Source organism: Peromyscus leucopus, chromosome 5, assembly GCF_004664715.2.
Source record: "Peromyscus leucopus breed LL Stock chromosome 5, UCI_PerLeu_2.1, whole genome shotgun sequence".
In the NCBI taxonomy this organism is placed as follows: domain Eukaryota; kingdom Metazoa; phylum Chordata; class Mammalia; order Rodentia; family Cricetidae; genus Peromyscus; species Peromyscus leucopus.
In genome coordinates this window covers 106,591,117-106,610,061 of record NC_051067.1, presented here as the reverse complement: position 1 = coordinate 106,610,061, position 18,945 = coordinate 106,591,117, and the positions used below count along the sequence as shown (strand labels likewise).

Sequence of the window (18,945 nt, the reverse complement as noted above, 5' to 3'; positions counted from 1 at the left end):
AATGACCTTAGGGCCTACTTAGACACCTCCCTGTTAGGTCATAGTTGTTTGATCAAAACACAGTGCAATTCTGGTGCTTTTAAAGTCCACAGCCCCTATTCACACCACCCTCATGATATGTCTCCTCTAGTGGCCAGGTCCTGCCAAGATAAACTTCACAGTCATTTATGCATTTAACAAATATTTTTAATTGTTTGCATTTATTTATTTATTATGCTCATCTACGTGTGTGTGTGTGTGTGTGTGTGTGTGTGTGTGTGTGTGTGTGTATGCTCCCAGGCCGTGGCTCACATATGGAGGAAAAAGGATGATTTAAGTAAGCCCATATTTTAATTCCACCATATGAAGCCCAAAGTGGAACTTAGGCCATCAGGGTTGGAGGAAAGTTCTCTTACAACCTCTTGATTAAAATTATATGTAACCATATGACAAACACTTAATGGGACTTGCTGGCTCCAACACTGGGGTTAGTCTGATGTCTCAGGAACTATGATAAACCTGAAATATAGGTCTATAAATAGAAGTTTCAGAATCACAATAAAATGCTGACAGGATATATTAAAGAATGCAAGATCAGGAGTCCATACTCAGTCCAGACTGACTTCCTAGAGGAAGTGGTATAGGGATCAGTGTCAGACAGCCTTTAGTGCCACCTGAGAATTGACCTTGGCTTCAAATTATCTTCATTATTATCTAAATAATAGTCTAGAGCCCCACATCATGGCACTGTGGGACTTCTTCCTTGGTGTCTCTCTGGCTGTTTCCCCGGCACAGCACAGCTTGGCTTTTCCTGCCTCCTCTAATCAACAAGGGCTCCTTTAATTCCATGTCACCTCTCCAATGCACTCTTGTCCTGTCTTAGCCTTTCTTTGCAGGTGTTCTGTCCACTCCAAGTTCCCAACTAAAGGAACTGCTGGACCATGAGAGTTGAGAAGTTTCCTGTTCTATAATCTCAGAAAGAAAGAACCAAATTCCCAATGGATCTTGGACATCCCTGTGCTTCTTAAGCCAAGACATGTTTGTAGCTCAGCTAGGGAAATCCCTGTGTGCTCTGCTACTCACTGCACCATCACTCAGAGCCCCTGTGTTGATGATGGTCATGACCACAGTAAAAATGTGAAATGAAGACGTTCAGGTTCTGTTCTGTGCAGGAAGGCAGGGAGTGAGTAGGGAGAGCATGAGAGATAGAAAAAGAGATGAGAGAGAGAGAGAGAGAGAGAGAGAGAGAGAGAGAGAGAGAGAGAGAGAGAATGGATTAGTTGGCCCTCTGCTTATGTAGGAAGGTGGTAAATGTGACCCCAGCCTGGACTACATAGTGAGTCAAGAAACATGACTTCTCCCCACCAAAGAAGAGTCTTAACATGGAAGTGACTCGGGCTGCAGCTACTAAGGTGTAAATGGAGCTGAGACTCTGCAATGAGAGGAGGGAATCTCAAGGACATTATGCTGGATGGCAGCTCTTGTCCAGTGGTTCCTCTTATAGGACATGACAGGAAGAGCTACAGTGTTCCTAAACCATAAGCAGGTGCAAACTACAGCAACAGAAAGCAGTGCAGGAGGGCAGGGAGGGATTCTTGAGATGGGGGATGGTATCCATGAGCTCAGCTGCTGAGCCTCTGCTTAGCATTCCCCTCATCTGTGCCCTGGTGTCCAGGACAGACAACAGGAGTCTTGACATTCGTGCAAATGTCGTGGTACCTATGGCTGGACTCAGTGCAGTGACTGAAAAAGGAGTCTTGGTTAAAGGTAAAGGGTTGTCCCAAGACCCTGGGTCTAAAGAAAATGTTTTGGGGAAGCAAAAGGCATATTGAAGACAATTTGGTATCTTTGCAAATGACAAAATACAAGACACGTTGAATTGGTAGATGTGAGCAGTTTAAGTACAATACTAACAAAGAGAGCTCTAAGAGTTGAAATTAAATGAAAATTCATCACATGGAACACACAGAAGAGACATGGTTCAGGAGGATTTATGGAAAACGGGAAGATACTCCACACATTGAGAAGTCATCCATTAAGGTGCCAAGGATAGGGATATCTTCTGCTAGACAAGCCTCTCCTACCTCACACCCATGACACACCAAAGATCTTCACACTCCATACAGGTACTGGTCCCTGACCCAGGAGACTGGCAATGTTGTTCTGTTAGAAACCTTAGTCATGTATCTGAATATGCATGGCAGACTACAAATCACAGACAGAGGACCTCTGTGGGGTTGGGATGAAAGAAGCACCTCATTCTGGCCCAGAGCTCAGAGCACATTCTCACCTCAGGGCTGTAAGTTCTCTGGGTCCCAGAACTTACATGGCTGGGTAGGAAGTCCCATCTCTCACACCACTCCATGGTTCAGGGGCTTCAGAGGGTACAAAACACAGTAGACCTACAGGTCCTTCCTTCCTTCCTTCCTTCCTTCCTTCCTTCCTTCCTTCCTTCCTTCCTTCCTTCCTTCCTTCCTTCCCTCCCTCCCTCCCTCCCTCCCTCCCTCCCTCTTTCTCTCTCTCATTCTCTATCTCTTTCCTTCCTCCCTCCCTCCCTCCCTTCCTCCCTCCCCCCCATTCTCTATCTCTTTCCTTCCTCCCTCCCTCCCTCCCTCTCCCTCTCTCTCACATTCTCTATCTCTCTTTCCTTCCTTCCTTCCTTTGTTTGTTTTGTTTTTCTAGGCAGAGATTCTCTGTATAGCATTGGCAGTCCCGGGACTGCTCTGTAGATCAGTCTGGCCTCAAGTCAGGGAGATCCTCTTGCCTCTGCCTCCTGAGAGCTGGGATTATGGTGTGTTCATTCACTCCCTGGCAAAGGTAGGAGTTTCTTTATCCCCACCATGACCAGAAAGATTGCCCATGCCCCTTTGAGTGGTGCCCATGCACATCTCTGGTCAACAAGGAGACATCCTCAGAGCCACTTGGCAGCAGGAATGCATTATTTTCATTGTTATCCAGAGTTCTGTAGCAGCTGCACTCACATGCAGAGGAAGGAACTGTCCCTTTTGCTATCTTTCCAGCTGATCTGCAGGTCTAGTGTTGCTCAGATGTCCTTACATTAGAGTGGCTTTTTTAGTAAGGGCTATCACAGACAGAGAGACCTCAGAATGCTACCATTAAAGTGATTTTAAGATGTATATAGACCCCTTAGCCACATTCCCTGTTCCACCATCTCTATAATTTACAGCAGGGGCTTAGCAATGCCTTCAGGTTCCTGTGGAAGTATCAGACACAGCTCATCTGTGCATAAAGGAAGGGTCCTGTCTCTGCCAAGCTGTAGAGTCCAGTCTAAAGAGTATTCTCATTTCTCTCCTGCCCCCTGGAGAGGGCATTGCAAGAACCATTACTTTGATAGGGATGTTCTATTGGTTTAAAACAGTAGATTAAAGAAGGACTGGGTACCAGTTTTCCCAGGCCAGGAAGTAGTTGCACATTCTTATAATCTTAGGCCTCTAGGCAGAAGGACTGTGTTGGGTTTCAGGGCATGCTGGTTGTGAAGTGAATTTTAGAACAATCAGTCCTACATAGTGAGACACTTTCTTGGAAAAAAAATCAGTAAATTAATACACGAAGCTTATCTCGTCATGACCCTGACATTCTGCAGCTTATTCAGAGGCAAAGTTTTTCAGAATTGCTTTGATTCAGGTGTCTATGTGTGTATCAAGTGTGGCTATGAGTTGTTCTCCAGTTGCTCAAAGTATGCACAATCATTTCCATGGACAGCATTCACTGAAACCATCTTGCAGATAGTGTGACTAAACACCCTGAGAAAAACCAACTTGAAGTTTTAAAGGTATCTTGTAGCAAGTGTGGAATTGGGTTGGCCATGAGTTCCTGAATGATGGCTCCAAGTGGGGACAATCCTGATTCTGAATATTTAGCAGCTCATTGAAGTTCATTCCTAAAGGCAGAGAAGTTCCTACGTCCCTAGGCACTAGACTGTGCAGGAGATGGAATGCCAAATGGGGCTGATCTGGCCAGCTGCTCCAGCCTTGGTCACTGCATGACCTGCTCTGGTTAATTTCTTCTATGCCAGCCAGGGTGGTGATGATCTGTGACCTTCAGGGAGGGGAGTTGGCTGATGCCATGAACTCTTGCCTTGGACCCTTGTCTTCTGGCAGAGAAAACAAAACTCTCTTTCACAATCTGTGGATTCATCTTGCCTCACTCTGGGTTGGGAAAGTGACCATTGCCCCATTACCTGGCCAGAGGCCTTGTTCTCATCACTCTCTCCAGTTCATACCTGCAGTGGTGTTCTCTCAGAAGATAAAGCCACTGTACCTAACTGTACATGCTTGGAAGCTCTTGACATCTGGGAGAGGTGGTGATGCTGAGACCCAATCTCTCTTGATTCCTTTCTGGAGTGATCAAATGGAAATCAATAAACATGATGCCTGGAAAAAATAAATGCATGAATAAATAAATAAATAAATAAATAAATAAATAAATAAATAATTGATGGATAGATAGATGATAGACATATGGATAAATAATATAAGGCATAGCTCTCTGCACCTATACTTGGTACTATGCTTACTTGGGGTGGGTACAGGAGGGAGCATAGGCTGTGGTAGAAGGACTTGACCTCTAACCCCACAGTAGCTTGGAGCTGTAAAACAGTGCACACCTGATCCCATCATTCCTCGAGACTCTTCCCACACATGGACATATGCTTCTTGTAGGGCAGGGATCAGGAAGGTGAATTCTGCCATGGTCTCTTAAAACTGTAGTTGGAGGGTCAGGGGGTCTGCAGTGCCTCATGGCTTCCTCTATCCGCAGGTCACCAAACTCAGTAACGACCTTGAAGACCTGAGGCCATTCAAAATGAGGGAATAAAATCAGGTTCCAGACCTAACTTTGGGTTTTCTTATATCTAAAAAGTGAATTATCCCACACTTATTAATTTATTCCATGATTCTCATATCCATTTCAAGAGATTTCACACTTAGTGTAACTGATTCTGGTTCCTAATTTGCTTTGAAGATTTTAAGGTCAAAAGGTTATGGAGATGGGGTAATTGTTTCAGAATCGTAAGGTCTCTTTACTCCATACCCATTGGTCCCCTTTCCTCACAAAACCATTATTCAATAAAAGACAGAATCCCTTCTTCTCTTTTGCCTCTCAGGTAGTAACCAGATTGTCTGAGTCCATCTGTTCACACCCAGACATGACGGATAGCAACTGTACAATAATTATGCAGGGATGGACTGGCTCATTCTTCCAATATGAGAGAAGAAAAATTTCAACATTCTCAATTGTGTGTGGTCTGCAAATATCACAGTGTACACTGTGTGCACTGTGGCCAGTATGAAACTGTTCTCACTTCCCCATGTTGAAAAGTGATAGGCATAGGAGCCATCCCACCTCCTCACATGATTCTAAAGACAATGGGGACAGTTAGGTACAATTTGCTGGCTAAGGAGAATGCTCAACCTATGTGAGGCAGAGGGGTATGGATTATGGCCATTGAGACTCTCCTCAGTTCCCTGGAACACTGCACTTCCCCAGGCACCTCTATGGTCCTTCTTATCCTCATGCTGCAGGCAGAGCCAGGAGCTCACAAGATGAACAGAGAGTCAGCAGGTCAGGACAAGGTGAGAGGGCATTCACTGTGCAGACAATCTCAGGGAAGATGGAGATGAAAATGGGAATAAAAAATATCACGGCTCTACCTGTTTGTCACAGTGGAAGAGTCTGTGAGACTTGTCAAGCCTCCTTGTGCCTCAGGCAAATAATTCATTCCCATGATAGTATACAAGGGGTTTAAAATTTCTTAATTATAGTTCTCTTCCAAACTTCAGCACCAGAATGCAATTAATTAGTTGGCTGCCAGGAAACATGGATCACGACTATAGTTAATATAAAGGGGTGAGATGTAACTGTTTTGAGAGACAGAAACATCCTCACACTTGAAATGGACATGATTACAATGTCTCATGCATGTGCTCAAAATGACCAAGGTATGCAGATAAATAGATAGATTTATTACATACAGATCATTTAATAATGAAGCTCTTTAGAAATAATGTAGCTATTGAAATATTAAAGTGTCCTGTGAGTCCCAGATGGGTGTTTATAGGAGGAGCTCACTAATGCCTTCAGACTGCAGTGGAAGCATCATGCAGCCATTCTCCTGCACTCAGAGGAATTGCTCTTCCCTCTCCCAGCACCTCAGTCGGGCTGTGCTGTATCCTGTCTACCCCATGGTGTCCAGGGTAGAACATGCAAGAATCACCATTTTCATCTAATGATCCTAATAAACCTAGGATATGCAAGTTCTTATTTGAGTGAAGTTGATGATGGACATCACAAGGATGCTAACTCTTCTCTGTCTCAGAGTGGGAGCCTTGGATGCTATTCACTCCTTAGGCAGCCATTTTTTTGCCATGCCCAGTAGTACAGGGAGGTGTCCAGTGAAGCCCTTCTTGCCCTTCTGGGTTTGTCATCTCTGCAAGCTTCCACTTCCTTGGCACCTTGCCTCACAGAGCATCATGCTTTGACACTGTAGAATTTGGCAGACCTAAGCTTCAAATCAGCCTGGTGTTTCTGAGTTGCGCTTCCCTATCTGATCCTCATGGATCAGTGTCTTTTGTGCCAACTGATATGAGTGAGGCCAGACAAGCAGCATGTACAGGCATCAGAGGGTTTTGTCTACAACTTCCCAAGGTAAAAACGCAGCCCCTGTCCTCAGTGACTGGATGCCTACATGGGACACCTTGCTGCGTGGTATATCTGTCCATGAAGCTCACTGTGTCCACAACTGGTGGCTGACACTGTTACAGACACAGACACCACTTGGTGAAGTGGTCCTGCTTCAACCCTGGCACAACCATGACGTTTCGTCCTTCAAGAGCAGCTTTCCCCTGAATTGTCATTTAATGGGATGGTGTCTTTCAGTCTGAGGGTGGAAACGCCTAAAGCAAGAAGAGATCAGATTGTAATCACTATGTGAAAATCAAATATATATGCACATGCTTTTCTTCTTTTTGATTTTGTTTATTTTCATGAAGCAGAGCTGGCATTCTTTTTTATTTCTTGGGTAACCAATGAGTTTATTGGGGTGTGGTGTCTGGGAGAAAGGTTGGTTACAGGAGCATGGATAACTCAAAGGCCAGTCCAGCCTGAGTGATGACTCAGGAGAGCTGCTCCCTAGAAATCTATGTGTGATTTTCACACAGCTCAACAGATCTAAGGGGCTCTTCTCCTTAGCAGTCTACTTCTTTCAGAGTTGGCATTTAAAAGAAGAGATGTTTGCAAGTTTGCAGCACAGGATTAAAGGGAGGCATCCAAGGAGAGGACAAGACACACTCAAGCATGGATGCTGTCTTTTCAAGAGGGCCTCCCTTTTACAGTAGCCATATACTTTAGACTTTAGAGCCTTCTGCAGTTACATGCTAAGAAACCTCTTCTTCAGAGAAACCCTGTCTCGAAAAACCAAAAAAAAAAAAAGAAACCTCTTCTTTGTTAGTGAATGGGATCGTGTGTGGTTGCTGATGTGCACTGGATAGAAGTCCATCAGGGATGTGGTACTGTAAATAGGTTTACTGTCTTCCTTGTGAGGTTTCCAGAGCATTGTAGCATTACATCTGGCAGAGGAGTAAAGCTGAGCATGCTTAGGCCTGCAGCACAATGAAAGCTCTTTTAATACCGGCTTTAAAACATCTGTCTACAAAAGGAATGTTGCCTTGATGTAGATAATCTGCACGGAAACCTTGTGTAGGCGTTCTTGTGTTTTCTCTCAGCATATGCTAATGACACATAATAATGGGTTTCATTATGACATTTTTATACATGTGGATGAGGCATTTGCTTATATTCATTCCCCTATTACTCTCAATTTTCCCCTTTCCTTTCTGCTTTTAACTAGTCACTCTTCTTCTTTGTTGTCTTTTTCATTATTGTTGATCACTCAATAAGTTTGGTTATATTAACTAATTGGGTGATGGTTTATTTACAGGAGTATGGGTAGTTAATTTATAGCAATATCACTAAAGGAAATGTCTCTTTCCTCCCCAGTATCCATCACCCACCTAGAGATGCTGAAGAAGGGATAGAGCCTCCTGAGCCTATGTGCCTGAGCAACCCTTCATTGCCTGAACATCCACAAGATTTTCTTGTATGAACAGATTCTTGCCAAATTGCCAGACTTCAGTTGGACAGCCTTGTATTTCCTTTGCCTCAACAGTGCTGGATTATAGGGCACGTTTCACCACAACCCACTCACCCCTACCTGCTTAGGTAATCCTGGGGAGTGTGTATTCGACACTGTTACCTTGATGTCCCTGTGGATGAGGCAGTTCCAGGTGCCATAGAAGAGGATGGGATATAACTCTGTGCCTTCTTATAGTTGTCTGTTGTTCAAAATTCTGAACCAAGACTGTTCAGAAGAGCAGCCATGAATGAGCATGTTAGAGCTTCTTGCCTATATGGCTGGGTGACCAGTAGAACCCAGGAAACTGCAGACAATGGTCACAAGCTGAGGGAAGTGTGGCTTCCTTAGAATGGCTCCAACTGGGGCATGGCAGGAATTAGTCAGAGTTCACAGTGGACTGTCTGGAAATAAGAGGCATCAAGGTTTGTACACACGCCCTGTCCTTGTACTCTCTGGGCTCAGCTTCTGATAAGGGCTGGAAGACAATGTTGCAGGCCCAGACCACATTCTCTTTGCCCTAGAAGCCAAGTTGTACCTTTGTCCAGGGTCAGACACATTGGGAAGGGAACCTGGGCCTCTCATTTCAGCAGTGTGGTGTGAAGTTAGAGTTATAGTTCAGTTTTGGGCTAGGAAACTTTCCAGAGTCTTTTTGGGGGGTACCTGGATAATTCTCTGACCTAAGTGGTGAGTCATAGGAACCCAATGATGTCATGAAGATGTTGATAGTTTCGTTGTTATCCAAGAGTCCTCAGCATCAGTAACACAGTCTAACAACAGCCATACATAGAGAAGGGAAATGTCTCATCTGTCCACTTGCTCATGACTATATGCCTGGTCTTCTGACCTCCAGGCCCAGCACACTATTCTTCCCCTAAGTGCTAAGTGACCTCAGTCATCACTGACCCTGTGTGTGCCACAGGACCACCCTGTGGGCTTTAGTGGATACATTACCCTCACTGCTGTCTGTCATCCCCATAAGCTCCTCCCTCCCAGATCCATTGCCTCCTGCCCTCCCAGTCTCTGACTCTGCAAAGGTTTGCAGCTCTGACCCTGTTCCCATCTTCCCCTTTCAGAGTCTCACACTGAACACACAGGAGGAGAAGCAGAAGTCCACAAGCTATGGCCTTCAGGAAGTCATGAAGTTAATTCAGTGGCATGGTCAGCTAGCTCAGTGGTTCTCACCCTTCCTAATGCTGTGATCCTTTAAGACAGTTGTGGTGACCCCGAACAATAAAATTATTGTGTTTCTGACAACCAGGGAGCTTTCTTGGAACTGACTTAGGCTCTCTGCATATATGTTATAGTTGTCTGATTTGGTCTTTATGTGGGACTCTTAGCAGTGAGAGCAGGGGATGTCTCTGTTGCCTGCTTTTGAGACCCATTCCTTCTGCAGGATTACTTCATCCAAGCTTGGTGGAAGAGGAACAGAAACAGTGGAGAAGGAGTGGATGGGGTGGGAGGTGGAAAGGTGGGGGATGACTGGGAAGATGGGAAGGCAGGGAAGCTTTGGTTAGGATGTAAAAACAAGAAAAAAACCCAAAAAATCATTGTGTTGCTACTTCATTCATGTAATTTTGCTACTGTTATGAAGTGTAATGTAATTATCTGATATGTGGGATATGGGGTATCCCACCCCAACCCAAAGTGGTTGCTACCGACAGGTTGAGAATCACTCAGCTAGCTTCTTGGTCTGAGTTTTTGCTGCTGTGGGATATATTTTGTTTCTCAACAGGAAGCAGTTGTGGGCCTCACCCAGGTAGGAATTTGTACCCAAAAGGTATAGGTGGGACCTGTATGGGCCAGTCAAGATAGTGTCACAGGAAACCTGCAGTGACCAGCAGTGGTGAAGAGAGCCTGTGCTTATCAAGCTGATAAAGCCACCTATCATTTTGCTTTTTTATTGCTCTCCCCTTCAGAAGGCACAGCATGGACTCTGAAGTCATTCTGAATATCAGTAACCCTCACCCCAAACTTCACCCCAAATCATGGTAACTCTCTTGTCACAGATCCAGCATGGGTGAAGGAGTGGGGAGCAGGAAGCAGAAGGCTACACTGGAGATTCTGGATCGCTAAGCAGGTGTGTGCAGAGGATCCCACAGATGGAGAAAAAACAGATGGAGAAGGGCATCAACATTTGAAATTTATACCCTGGGACTTAGGCCTGCAGATGCCCACCCTATGGCCTGTCATATCTCCCTTGGGATTTTGACTGATCTCTTTTGCTTTGCATTTGTTTCCTTTTCCTTTTCATTTGATTCTTGGAATTTTATTTTCCCTCATTAATTTCTTCAGTGAAACATTCATCATTCAACAGTGTTTTGTTTAATCTCCATGAGACTGTGTGTGCGCTATAGTTTCTCTTGCTGTGGGTGTGTAATTTTATTCCATTGTAATAAAATAGGACACATTATCAATGTTTCTATATTTGTCAAAATGTGTTTTGTATTCTTGTATTCTTTTTTTTTTTGAGACAGGGTTCCTCTGTGTAACTTTGAGCCTTTCCTGGAACTCACTCTGTAGCTCAGGCTGGTCTCGAACTCACAGAGATCTGCCTGTCTCTGCCTCCCAAGTATTGGGATTAAAGGCGTGTGCCACCACCGCCCAGCTGTATTTTGTATTCTAATATATTACCTATTTTATAGAAAGTCCCAGGGCCTGCTGAAAAGAATGTGTATTTTGTAGTGTTTGGATGGAATTTTATGTAGGTAACTGTTAAGTCCATTTGTCCTATGATATCATTTAAATCGTATTTTTCTATTTTTGTGTGGTTTCCTTAAGTGCCCATCTCCTATATATCCCTTTTCCATTCTGTACACACACTAGTGCAAGCTCCCACTGACATCAATCTCAGAGACATTTATATCCATCTGACAAACAAACATTTTCAGGTCCTGTTGTTTCTAACACTGGGACTCTCTGGGCTCTCACAGCCTATGATAAAGCTGAGATACTGGCCTATGAACAGGAGTTCAGAATCCCAGGGAACACTGCCAGGACACACAAAGAATACTGGGTAAAAATTCTGAAACAGCCCAGTATGAACTCCTGGGTGATGTGGTAAGCAACCTCAGGCTTTAGGGACACCTGAGGACTGGCTGACCTTGGCTCCTCTGTCCAGCCACTAAGTCTAGTGCATCCAAGACCAGTACAGTAGACTTTTCTCTTCAGTGGTTTGCAGTGTTCCTACTGGCATGGTATATGGTTTCACCTGTTTCCTTCAATCAGTAAAGAATTCTATAGATTCAGCATCTCCATCTAACACTCTCTGTGTTTCAGAGAGTATTATGTTTTCAGCCCCTACTAGGGAAAGATGTGCCATCCCCTCTCTCTCACACACCCCAGGAATGACTGGACTATGGAGGATACCCAAGATAAAAATTGTGGAAGCATTTTATTTTTATTAACTAGACAACCTGGTGTGTCCTCTTAATCCTGGGCTGCTATGTAGCATAACTTGGGGGAAGGTTACCCGGTGAACCTTCATATAGAGGCCCTTTGTGGATGATACTGGATAAGAGTTTGTTGTTGAAATTCAGCTTAAAGTCATGGCAGTCAGATAGGATTCTGGGTGTTATTTCAATTTTTTAAAATATTATTTGAGGCTTGTTTTTTGTCTAAGTAATATTGGTCAATTTTGGAGAAAGTCATGAGGTGCTGAGAAGGTATATCCTTTGTGTTTGGGTGAAATGTTTGGTAACTATCTGAGAAGATGCATATTAGAGAGATCCACATTAACAAAATTAGAAATGAAAAGGGAGACATAATAACAGACACTGAGGAAATCCAGAGAATCATAAGAACATACTTTGAAAACCTGCATTATACCAAAAAATAAATGGATATTTTTTTGATATATACCCCTTACCAAAGTTAAATCAATATGAGATAAGCAATTTAAAAAGAACTATAACCCATAGTGAATTAGAAGCATTCATTAAAAGTCTCCCAACCAAAAGAAACCCAGGGCCAGATGGTTTTAGTGTAGAATACTACCACACTTTCAAAGGAGAGTTAATGCCAATACTCCTCAAATTATTCAACGATATAGAAACAAAAGAAACATTGTCCAATTCATTTAAGAAGCCACAGTTACTCTGATACCCAAACCACAATTTTTGTCATAAACACAGAATGCAAAAATATTATCAAACTGAAATCTCTTGCAGTAACTCTAAGCAAGTGAAAGGGTTGTATGATAAAAACTTCAAGTCATTGAAGAAAAATTGAAGACCATATTAGAAGATGGAAGGATCTCCTATGATCACGGATCAGTAAAATCCATACAGTAAAACTGTTATAGTAAAAAATAGTGTAGCATGTATAATAACAGTATAACAGTTCCATCCATTTGCCTTCAAATTTCATGGTGTCATTGTTTTTCTCTGCTGAGTAGTACTTCATTGTGTATATGTACCACATTTTATTTTTTTTATTTATTTTATTTTTTTAATTTACTTTACAACACCATTCAGTTCAACATAATAGCCACAGATTCCCTGTTCTCCCCTCTCGCCCCCCTCCCCCTCCCCCCAGCCCACCCCCCATTACCACCTCTCCAGATCAAGGTCTCCCCGAGGACCGGGGTCAACCTGGTAGACTCAGTCCAGGCAGGTCCAGTCCCCCCCTTCCCCGACCGAGCCAAGCGTCCCTGCATAAGTCCCAAGATTCAAACAACCAACTCATGCAACGAGCCCAGGACCCGGCACCAACGCACAGCTGCCTCCCAAACAGATCAAGCCAAATGACTGTCTCACCCATTCAGGGGGCCTGATCCAGTTGGGGGCCCCTCAGCCTTTGGTTCATAGATCCTGTGCTTCCATTCATGAATGTAGTCATCTTGAAAGACAGGTTTGCCATTTCTTCAAAAGTTAAACACACACTTGATTGAGCAATTCTGCTTTCAGGGCCTTAGCAAAGGAAATGAAAGAACCTGATCACAAAAAAAACAATCAAAACAAAACAAAATACTCATGTTCCAAAAAGTTGATGAGAACTTTGGTGGCACAACTCACCACTTAGCTAAATGGAATATATGATTGTTGTTTGGCTAAGGAGACTGCATGACAAAGTTTGAGTTCTCATAACTTAGCTAAAGAGAGCATATGACTGTTGCTTAGCTCAAAAAACTGTGTGACAAAGTTCCAGTTTCTGGTTGGATGGACACAGCCCCATTTCCTCCTTTAGTTTTATTACTTAAAAAATAAAATCATTTGTATGGTGTTTTTTGGATTTACTGATTTCTTCCCTTTTGCCCTCAAATACTGTTGGTCTGAGATGTTTGGGAAAGGAAATAAGATGAATAAAGCAATATAAAACCTCTAAATTTGAAAGTATTAATATTGATGAAATGGCTGAATAGGATGTTCTAACTGGACCCCAGAGATGGAGTTAAAGACCAAGATTGTGAAAGTATAAAAGAAAAACCCTCAAATGATTTTGGAAAGATTTTCTCCTTATTTTGTAGTGAAGATATTAATGCTTTTGTAGATATAAAATGCAAATTTGAAAATTAAGAATCAAGAAAAAGGATATGATTTCACATTATGAGTTAATTATTAGAAGATTATAAAAATAAGAAAGATAGGAATGTTGCAGAAATTATATAGATAGATAAATTAGGATATATATATATATATATATATATGAAGGTTTAAAATAGATTATAGCATAATTTGACAAGAATTTTTGTTTTGCTTATTGTAAGTTAAGAATTAGCCTTTTAGATTCTAATTGTCTGGCAATGGTGGCCATGAGGAAATAGTTTTCTATTAAGAAATTTTTATTCATTTTACAAACTAATCACAGATGCCTCTCTTCCCTCCTCCTGCCCCTCCAGCCTCCCCCTGCCCAACCACCCCTCATTCCCTTCTACAAGAAGGTAAGGCTTCCCGTGGGGAGTCAGCAGAGCCTGGAACATTCAGTAGAGGCAGGTCCCATCCCTCCCCCTGCTTTAAGGCTGAGCAAAGTGTTCCCGATAGGTAGTGGGCTCCAGAAAGCCAGCTCATGCACCAGGGATGAATCCTGATCCTACTGCCTCTTAAGCAGATCAAGCTACACAACTGTCTTGCTTATGCAAAGGGCCTAGTCCAGTCCCATGGAGGTCCCACAGGTGTTGGTCTAAATTTCATGAGTTCCTACTAGTTTGATTTGGTTGTCTCTGTAGGTTTCCCCATCATGATCTTGATGCCCATTGCTCATAGAATCCCTCTTCTCTGTCTTTGACTGGACTCCTGGAGCTAGACCTGGTGTTTGGCTGTGGATCTCTCTCTGCATTTGCTCCCATCAGTTACTGGAGAAAGGCTCTATGATGACAGTTAGGGTATTCACTGATCTGATTCCTAGGGCAAGCAAGTTCAGGCACCCTCTCCACTATTGTTAGTAGTCTAAGCTGGGGTCATCCTTGTGGATTCCTTGGAACTTCCCTAGTACCCAGTTTCTCCCTATCCCCATGATGTCTCCCTCTATCATGGTATCTCTTTCATTGCTCTCCCACTTCATCCATGTTCCAGTTTGACCCTCCCATTCCCTTATGTTTGACCATGAGAAAACATTAAAGGCCTCTCCTCCCTTGCCTAGATAAACTTTGTCTACCTGCTCCAGGAACTGTGATCATTGAATTTTATGATTATGATTTTCTAAGGATCTTTTGATCCTTTCATGTTAGGAAAAAGTCACTTAATAGTTATATTTTGAAGTGCAAATATAGACTGATGTAATCATTGTTGTAAAGTATAAAAATAAACTCTGTGGCCCTGGGAAAAGAGAGAGATACATATACAGAAGAGAGATATACACATATGTTGTCTCCTATATACTGCCTCCAGAGCATAGTAACAAATAAGATATTCCTAGAGGCTCAGAAAAAGATTCAAACTGATGTCTGGTGCAACTTCTTTATATCGCCTGCTATATCCACCTGTCTCATGTCCTGATCTCTGTTGGAGCTGGTCTCAGAAGAACTTCATTAATATCAGCAACAACAACAACAAAACAGTGGAAACCACTTAGAAGCGCATCAGCCAGGAGTGAGTAAAACGTGTTCATATGACACTCTCAGTCAAAGGACAACTCCACACGAATCTCAAAGACATTATATAAGGAATGGAAAGAGTCACCAATCATCCCTTTTCCATGATAGAATAGCCAGGGCCTTCATCTTTAAAATCATATGCCATTTCCAAAGTATTCCATCAGAAAGCAGTCAATATTTGCTATGATCAGCAATCAGAAAAAGAGTAACATAAAATAACACAGGGAACTCTTTCCAGTGACAGAAACTCTCTCATACTTGATGTCAAGGTGGTTGAATAGCTCAGATTCTGTGAGAATTAACCAAGCAATGCACACACCATTCAACAATAAAGCTTTTCAATAACAAGACCACTACTCAAAGTCTAAAAACCTCTTTGGCAGGGTCCAGAGCACTTGCAGAAATGCCGGGGAAACCTTGAAGGGGAAACATCAGTAGCCCTCTTGAGAGTCGGCCCCCTTCTGAAGGCTGATCTATAGGTGAACTCAGAAGCTGACCAGAAGTTTAGAGCTGACCTGAGATTGAACTCACGTGAAAATAGGGCTGGAACAATAAATCTAAATGTATATATCCTGGACTCAGCCAACAGGATATAGGGAGTGAAAAAAATTATGTCTCTGTAGATACCCTGCATCCTATCAACCATTAGTAATTTCACACTTATAGTTCAGCCAGTAACTTCAAAGAACTACCTCGCCCCTCACCCCCTCATCCAGTCCTGAGATATATAACCTACTGCTTGTAAACTTTTCCTATACAAACCCCTTGTAATGAGTGCTCAGGGCTTCCTTCCTCCCTCATGGTAACAAGGTGTCAGCCGAGGTCCCTGCCCAAGCTTGGTTTGAATAAAGAAAACTTTTGTTCTTGCATCAGAATCTGGCTCCTTGGTGGTCTTGTTGAGGGGGAGCTCCCAACTCGGGCATAACAACCTCACAGAGTATGTGCAGCAGGAACTTAATAATGCCTGCAGGCTCTCCTGGAAATCCTAGTTATCAGCCCTCCTGCACTCAAAGGAAGGGCTTTTCTCTCTGCCCAGCTCCTGAGCCCAGCTGAAGGTCATCCTCAATTCTCTCTGTTTCTTGGTGTTGAAGACTGGCATTGCAAGAATCATCATTTTGGTGATGTCCTATTTTTGGCCTTCAAGTTCATAGAAGACACCTCTAAATACTTGTACCCTGGGATGACATAGGTTAGTTATATGGAGGAGGTAGGAGAGGATCAAGTTCTAAAGAAGGAGGGACAGAGCCTCCCTTTCAATTCTTCTCTCATACTTTACATCCTGACCTCAGTTTCCCCTCCCTCCACTCCTCCCAGGAGCACCTCCCCCCATATGCCCCAGATCTACTCCTCCTCCATTTCCCTTCAGAAAAGAGCAGACCTGCCAGGGATATCAAGCTAACAGGGCATAACAAATTCCAATAATACTAGGCAAAAACCCTCAGATCAAGACTGTGTGAGGCAACCTAGTAGGAGGAAAGGGTCCTAAGAACAGGCCAGAGAGTCAGAGACCCTCCTCACTTCCACTGTTAGGAGTACCACAAGAAAACCAAGCTACAAAACCATAATTTATAGGCAGAGGACCTAGCTCAGACTCATGCAGCCTCTGTGATTATCGCTGCAGTCTCTGTTAGCCCCTATAAGTCCTGCTTAGTTGATTCTGTGGGCCATGTTCTTGTGGTGTCCTTGACCCCTCTGGCTCCTATAATTCTTCCTCCCTCTCTTCGGCAGTGATCTCTGAGTTCTGCCTAATGTTTGGCTGTGAATCTCTGCAATCGCTCCCATCAGTTTCTGGTTGAAGCCTCTCTGATGATTGGGCTAGGCACTGATCTAAGTGTATAATGGAATATCATTATGAATCATTTAATTTGCCTTTTTTCCAGTTGTATTTGCTTCTATCCTAGCTTTCCAGGCTATCCAACCTCCCCTTCCTGGCCATCCAGGCAGTGTCAGGTGTGGGCTCCCTCTCGTGGCATGGGCCTCAAGTTGGATCAGTTATTGCTAGGCCATTTCCACAGGTTATGTACCAACATTACCCCAGCATGTGTGCCAGAACAAATTGTAGGTCCATATGGTGGTTCCTTAGAAAACTGGGAATCAATGTACACAGCTATACTATTCTTGGGCATATACCCAAGGGACCCTCCACCCGACCACAAGGACACTTGCTCAAATATGTTCATAGAGGCTTTATTCATAATATTCAGAGATTGGAAACAACCTAGTTGTCTCTTAACTGAAGAATGGATAAAGAAAATGTGGTACATTTAACAATGGAGTACGACTCAGCTGATAGAGAGGAATGACATGATATTTGCAGGCAAATGGATGGAACTAGAAATAATTGTGCTGCATAAGGTAATCCAGAAGGAGAAAGACAAACATGGTATGCACTCACTGATAAGTGGATATTAGCTGTTAAGTAAAGGATAACCATGCTACAATCCACAGACCCAGAGTAACTAAGTAACAAGGAGGGGTTAAGGGGGATGTATGGATCTCCCTGGGAAGGGGAAAGAGAAAAGATTTTGTGGGTAGACAGGGAGTGTGTGGATTTGGGAACAGAAAGGATTACATGTGGCTGGATATACAGAAGGAGGGGGTACTGGGAGAAATCCCTGGAATTTAGAGGTACTGGGAGGCAATGTGGAAACTTATTGTAGTGGAAACTCCCCGGAATCTATGAGTGTGACCCTAGTGAAGACTCCTAGTAATGGAGGATATGGAGCCTGAACTGGTCATTTTCTGTAACCAGGCAATACTTACAGTGTGGGACAGAGACAGAACCATTTAATGACAGAAATGCTTTAAGGGAACACAGAGACTGACTGAGCACATTTTTTTTTTTACCTTTGTATGATGGCATAAAGTGTAAGTAAAAGTTTTTAATAGAGGACATAGAAAAAGTTTAGGGACAACAATAAATTCAGAATAATTTAATAATGTGGGAGATGAAGGAGAATGATTGTGTCACAGGAACCAAAGATTTCAGGGGGATCTGTGAAAGTTAGAAATAGCCTTCCATACATGGACAGGTACTGGGGGAGACTGGGATAAGATGGTTTTCTATTGGAAATTTCTGGACCTTCTGATGCTCCCATCTGACTTCCAGGATACACCTCACAGTCAAACATATTCATAGATGTCAGGAAAATGTAGACATGAACCTCATAGTATCTCCAGGCCCTGTGGTGGGAGAGAAACTTCAACAGACTCCAACACACCACACACACACACACACACACACACACACACACACACACACACACACACAAACACACACACACACACACAGTCTCAGGCTAGAGGACCTAATGGACGGGTCCAGATCTCCTTAAAAAAGTGTCACTCACTACTTGTGAAATACATAGCTGAGTGGGTGGACTGTCTCAGTATAATGATATTAAGAACTGGTGGTCATTTCATAGGAACTATTGTTTTACATTCTATACTGTGAGAACGACTCCTGTACAAAGGACCCCACTTAACAGAGATGGTCTCTGCTCCATTGTCCTGAAATGGGTTCTGGTTGCCTGGCACAGACACATCATTGACCAAGAAGAGGTCTTGACTCTGAAGTGACCTTTGGCTCTGAAATGGATAGCTTACCAGAGCCCAAGAGTCATCCGGTCTGGGAGAGGGGAGATAAAAAGAAGAGTGGCTTCCTGTGTGGCAGGGGAACGAGCAGGGAGAGCACTAGTGTTCTTGCCCAAAGCAGCAAGATGAAAGGTATTTGTACCCCTTTAATAGGTTTCTCAGCCTACACAGTAAACCGGATCAAGCCGAA

General features: G+C 43.2%; 1 pseudogene; it reads left to right on the top strand.

Moving 5' to 3' along the window:
- Positions 1-3,563: 3,563 nt before the first annotated feature.
- LOC114681098 lies at positions 3,564-3,951 on the top strand (annotated as a pseudogene).
- Positions 3,952-18,945: the final 14,994 nt, after the last annotated feature.